Source organism: Camarhynchus parvulus, chromosome 2 (assembly GCF_901933205.1).
Source record: "Camarhynchus parvulus chromosome 2, STF_HiC, whole genome shotgun sequence".
Classification (NCBI taxonomy): Eukaryota; Metazoa; Chordata; class Aves; order Passeriformes; family Thraupidae; genus Camarhynchus; species Camarhynchus parvulus.
In genome coordinates this window covers 71259587-71266522 of record NC_044572.1, presented here as the reverse complement: position 1 = coordinate 71266522, position 6936 = coordinate 71259587, and positions in this window count along the sequence as shown.

The window sequence follows — 6936 nt, the reverse complement described above, 5'->3', positions numbered from 1 at the left end:
GATGCTAATGTTAAGCACTACAAAAATATTCAAATAGGCTATACAGTATTTCAAGTGTGAAACAAAGCCTGTGGGTTCAGGAAATATTTCCTCACCCAATTCAAGGAGAACAAGTAAACAGGATTTTTTAACTCTTCATAGTCTGCAGTGGAGCTTTACTGTAGTGCTAATCCCTACAGTACCTTGAGCCCTGACTCAACAAAGATGTAAGGTGAACACTCCAGACTTGGGTGGACTACTCTGGTGCCCTAAGTTTAGTCTGTTTCTATTAACTTGCAGAGCTGCAGCCTAGGTCAATAAACTAGGATTCCCAACAAGAATCCCAAAGCAGCTACTGTCTTCCATTTTTTACTGTCTACTGTACATTTTACTGTCTACCCATTTTTATGGGTCCTTGCTAGTATACTTATTTTCATTCAACTACGAGATGGTCTTTTCCTACAAGAGCCCACCAGCATCACTAATTCCTGCTAAAATACTTCCTACCTTAAGAGAAGGCCAGTTGAATAAAAGGTTAGAAGGAGGATCTAGTAGAGGATGTTTAGCTTTTTCCTTTTCAGTGTAGTACCTATTAATGTGATCTAGGTGTGTCCCACAGCATTGCAGTTCCTGAAATAGCTGCAGGAAAAGGAGACAGTGAAATGCAGAAGGCAGTGTGTTAATTCTCTTGTGAATTACTATCACAGTTTGCTACTAATTGAGAATGTAAATAAAAAAGGTCCCGGAAATACATTCTTTCCTAGTGGGGACTATTCTCATTAAATGCAAAATAAAAGGCTCCTCCTGCATCTCTTTCTGACTGGAAATCCTTAACAGAGGCAAGAATACTTCTCTTCATTCAAGGAAAAATGGCCCAAAATCATATTAACACCAGGCTGAGTAGCCAGCTGCCTTACGCAGTTTCAATATTTCCTTTGCATTCCACAGCAACCATTAGTGAGCTGCCTCATCCTTAGGGACTTTACTTCTAACGCCACGCATAGTTGTGCAACTCCATTTGAAGGGAGTCATAAAAATTTCTGCTATGAGTTTGGCTCCTGGTTTCTACAAGTTCCTTGAAAGTGCCAGGGCTTGAGGATGCAGGATACAGGATGACTGGAGGATTAGGATGAAGGGTTACAAGTTACCAGCATGGAAGCAGATGAGGTGGAAATATTTTAAATTTTGCAGCCTTCTAAGAAAAGTCTATGTGTTTATAGACACTGCATGGACATTTTTACACTTTCAGCTGCAATCACACTATTATTTGACATTCAAACATCCTCTTAAATCCAAAATACCCCTGCCTTCTTATGATGCAGACTGAGATTAGTGCCAGTCTCCTACAGTAACACATGTTACAGTCACAAGAGATAGGGACAAAAAAGTTGTGAAAATGTCCTGCTCTGGACTTCATAAACTGGAATCACGAAGTTTGCCTGGTGGCTTCAAAGAAAGGCAGAAGGAGCTGCAATTTCCACTCTTCAGATGAAGGCTTTTGTGACAAACCAGATGAGAGGAATTCCAAAAAGAAGGAGGGGGAAAAACCAGACCTATTGTAGGGAAGAATAAAATAGCCCATGTGAAATGTGACAAAAAAAAATTTGCTAGGCCCTTGCCTTCAGCCAAACATGAGAAACAGCGAATTATGTTCTTAGATAAAGCAAATAGCATACAAAAAACCCACAAAGATGTGGTGCCAAGGGTGTTTGTTTCTTCTGGGATGACAATAGTGGTTGTCAAGTAGAAAGGCAGCAGCAGATCCACTGATTAGCTCAAGTAAATGCTAATACAAAACTCTAGGTCACTTCAAATTCTGTATATAGCTAGAGAACAATCTTTCACAAGTGTCCTGGGGAGTTTTCATCATTTTTATTACTATGCTGCTATACAACTTCTCCTGAAAAGGGAATGTATCTCTTAATGTGTAATATGACACTACTTTTTTTCCAGTGACACAGTCTTTAAGAAATTTCCCCCAACCACCAATCTCCTGCATATACACAAAGGTGCAGTAGTTCACAATCCACTCAAATTTACCACTTCAACAGGTGATCCAAATGGTCCAAATTAAAAACTAACTTTGTCAAGAATAATTTCTAACCATATTGATTTCTGTGCCCAGATTACAGCACATCCCATTGATGGTTTTGATGACAAAACTGGGAGAGGTGAGCAGGGGCAGAGGCAGGAATGATGAGCCCACAGGTAGAGGAAGGGGAAATGACTTAAACTGCTCTGTCAAGAAAAATGCAATGTTCATTTGCAGCCTTAGTGTAAGTGAGGTTTGTGGGTGGGTGTGGGCGTGTCGCAGAATTCAGTGCTGGTAAAATCCCACAGGTCACTGCAGCCACGCAAGGAACATACTTGGGATTATATGAATCAAAAAGTGGAGGAAATGGGGGAAAGCAAAGCACCACTTTTCAGAAAACTACTCAAAAATTATCTACTATTCATTGTGTAAACCACCTAGCCTAACAGACAGAAAAGTCTGTATGTGTCAATATTGTTATCAGTAAAGATGAAGATTTGGGCTAAGTCATAATCCTGAGAAGGAGAAACTGATCAGCCTGGGGGAAAAGTGACCTGTGGTTCTTAGCAATACTTATCTGAGAAATGAGAAAGATACACCTGGATTGAAACCTTTGGTAGGGACCAGCCATGACAGGCACTCTGAGTAAGAGGATAAAATACTGTTTTGAGCTGGAGCAGAGTAGGAGCCAGGTTTGAATTTTATCCCCAGATCTAAACTGACCCATGGCATGAATCTGAACTCATGTCATCTCTTCATTTTCCTTTTTAGCATTTGCCTTTCATCTCTATTTAGGTGACAAATCCTTTGGGCCAGGAAATCTGCAAATGGATGTATATATGTGTGCACTACTGAAAAATACACTGTGATTTTGACGTATTAATTATCTGCATGACTTTTTTAGTGCTTTTTCTCCCGTTGTACTAGGTACTGTGCAAGCTGAGGTAGAAAAGACAGTTATTTCTCCAGAGGTTATTAAAATACAAAGTATGTTCATGTCAGACTCACAAGCAAGTTGTTACTGCGCAGTGAGTAGCCTACATCAGCTGAGGCATAGTACCTGTTCATAGAGGTACTCTTAGCCAGGAACACATGGAAGATAATTCTTTTTAGCCCAGTCCACAGTGAAAAGGGATTGACAAAATCAAATTACATGGTGTTTTCTACCATCTGACAGTACATACAGACAGTCACTGCAGCTCAGGCAGTGAGAAGTAACTGGTTAAACCATGGTAAATTACACAGAATCTCTGAGCCCTTAGAGAAGAGAGAATGATGGATATGAACAGACAGGGGACTGGTAAGAACATTAGATTCACACAAATAAATAATAGGTTCCTTGGCCAAAGTGCAGCTTTGTGACAACAAATGCAATCATGTAGAAGAGTTCTGCAGGTTGCACAATAAATTAAAGGATTTTTTTACAGAAAATTAAGTATTTCTTGAAAAATGTTTATATGTATCTTGTAAAATATTCCCAAAGCATCCAAAACTTTGACAGATGTGGAAAAATTAATTACCTTCTAAATTTGCTTCAACAACATAGCATGTGGAAAAGGGTAGTATCTCCAGATTCTGATTAGTGCCCATGACTAACAACTCCTACAACAGCAGCATCAGATTATTACTGATAACCTTTTGTATCAGTTCCAGGGAAGCTATCGAGATTCTGACTGCAGCTGGATGATGTACAGTGAAATTTGGTCATGCACTCATTCTATTGTATAATGATTATTCAGCTAGAGGGATAGAATCTGATTTTTCATTTACTTCCATCCCTTGCACATAGATGTGTGTTGGCTTCTCATTTATCCTAATGATGCAAGCTCTCAGTTTTAAAGACCATACTGGTTGAGGTTTAGTTGATCTCCATGGTGCTTTGCATGGAAGAAGTCTCTGTCCTTTCAGGCCTTTTCTATGGCAAGTTGAAGTGTTGGTTGCTTGTAGGAATGCTGATTAGTGCAATTATAACTTCATGTACCTGTTGAGGCAATGAAACTCCCCAGGCATTAGCTGCTATTTACCCATCTTATTTGTTACACTGACATTTTTATGCTTCTGTCAGGAATGATCAATCCGACATATTGGGAATGCAAACGGTGAAGCATGCTGTTGTATTACTTTTAACAGCAGAGTTTCTTGGTTGCTTGCCATGAGTGAGGGGTGAACCCTGAAACACAAAGGTTTGGTTCAGCTGAACCTATATAAACTATCTGCATGTGAAACTTACCTGCCACCCTTCAATTTGTTACTTTCACAGCACAATACTGTAATTACTGATTCCACAAGCAACACAACAACAGCTGTTCTTGTGATATTTTAATACCACTGGAATTAGGAGAGCTAAGAAATTCAGAGGTACATGACAGTTTTGAAAATATCTGTTTCAGTATGAGTTTAATCCAAAATGAAATTGTTTTTGCCATCCCTAGGCAAAAAAGGCATGGACTAAACACTGAAGAAAAAAATGGTGAGGGACCATGATGGTCAGGTTTATTCAATTCAGAAGTAAAGCTATTCCTTAAAGAAAATCTGTGTTTCTTTGAAACAGTACCCAGAGAAGGACAGGAATAGCTACCATGGTAGTTGACTGGAAAATCAAATCTCCAGAATAGTTTTGAAAATAAATTTTCATCTTCAACCTTGACAAAAAGACATTAGTTCCAGTTTGCTCAGAGGAACTGCACAATTAATGAATAAATACAACTACTTCAAGGATAAACCAAAAATGCTGTTACTATTTTCTAATTACTATAATTCCCTGATTTACACCACTGAAATGGGGAAAGACAGACACTCAAGAAACCATAAAACTGCAAGAATTTGCAGTATCAGGTTCCCTACTTGGGAAGCAGCTGAGAGGTTCAGACAGCAAGCTAAGAAAAAAAAGGCAGATTTCATAATGTTTCCACAAAATCAGCAAGCTCTGATTCACATTTTGCTTCTTTGTTCTTTTGTATCTCGCAGTGGGAATCTTTTTCACCCTAAAATATCTATGGAGTAGGCAGAAATGGAGTAGTTCCTTCCTCATGTGGCTTATGAAGGAACCAATCAAACCATCTGCTGCTTTTCTTCATCACTTCTAGAAGGGGCTAAAACATGTAACTAACTCAAATTAGAACAAGGCATTCAGATTCATTGGAATAATCTCCTTCTACAATTTTGGGGGCCTCACTGGAAGAAGGACATTGACAAAGAACAAAACTATTCAGAAATTGAGAACAAATATGCTACGCAGGGCTGCATGCAATCACTGGGATCCTTTGGGCAAACCATTACTCTTCCAGTGGCCAAGCAGACCAGGATGAATTGACAGAAAATGGGAAAGTGGTTTGTGCTATCCTGTTTCTGAGGTATCTGCAACAAACTAGGACTAGGAAGACACCAGGGCTGCTTCAGTGCTGTGAGAAGCACATCTTGCTTGAAGAATGGTAAAATGTGACGTTATCTCAACCCTTACAATTGCCTGGCTAATCCTTGATCACTGCATATAGATCTACAGGACTGGGCTTAAACACTTGAAAGATGTGTCACTCAAACTTGAGAAAGCAAGGCTCCCCACCCCTAGGAAAAAATAATAAAGCAAAAAAGAGGGAAGAAACATTTTCTTAGACTGAGGTTTCCCCTTTATAAATTCAGAATAAGGTCCCTCTTTATTTTTGGAAGAGGCTGGGCAAACTCTGAAGTGTGGAGTTACAAAGTGAGACATTTTGTAGATACTGCAGCTTATAGTGAACCATAAGTGGCTGTTTACTCTTTAAATTCCACATAGACATCTTCTATTGTTTGGAAATAGTATTTCATCTAAATAGCTTAGAGAATATTGCCATATATTCCTAGCTCATACTGCATCTCCTTTTTGTGCTGGTGACGGAGACTCATGGACATTATGGTCACAGTCGGAAGGGTTTGGACATTCCACAGAGATTGCAGAGGCAGAAGTTGCCACTTGAAGTCTTTGTTCTGACTAATTCTTGTCAGTCCATGGGCAGGAATGCTTGCTAAAGAGAACAGCCACAGACTAGGCATTGAGACAGTACGTTTACCTTGAGTACTCATTCTGATTTCCAACACAAGATTGGTTCAAGAGCTGCAAACAATGTTTTTCTCCTTTCCAGTCTTGGAGTCTTAGACTCATGAACGTTCAGTTCTTCTTTGAACCTTCTTATATTCTCCACCTCACAGCAGGGAAGTTGTTTTCAACCAATCTTGATCAATTTTCACAATCCTAGCTGAGTCTTTCACTCAGCTAATGTATCAAGTATACAGGACTCTTCACTGGCTAATGATGTGATCTAATCTGCTAATTCTATTATCATTATAGCTGTCAATAGAAGAGGGCTGAGGAAGAAAAGCATCATCCTGAAAATATCTCTCAAAAATGAAAGAAGTTTTCTTCACACAGCTATGGACTTCAAATTGTGAACCACAAATTTACATCATTAATCAGAAGATAAATATCTTATGTACATGTTATGAAGAACACAACAGTTCCTGCACTAACTTTTCCTTTTTAACAAAAATACAGAAGTCCTTCTTGGATATCATTAATTCCACTCTGAGAAAATAAAATAAAAATAAATAAAATAAAATAATAAAGCAGCCTTACCAAGGCTAATGAGAATATGATGCATCTAGGAATGAATAGTGCCCAAGGAGACCTCAGGGTTAGAGTGGGCAGTGAATCGACAATGCAATATGGCAGGGAACAAGAAAGCCTGCAAATGTGGTCTGTCATAAAGAGAGATAGACTGTGTCCAGAAAGGTCCTGTGGGAATGCTCTGCAAATATTCACTGAGTTCCTGACCTGTCATTGTTAAAAAAAAAAGAAAATAACGAGGGAACCAGGAGAAGTTCAAAAAAGAGCAACCAGAATGATCTCCAGGCTGGAAAAACTCAGCCATGGAAAGACTAAAATAGCCAGA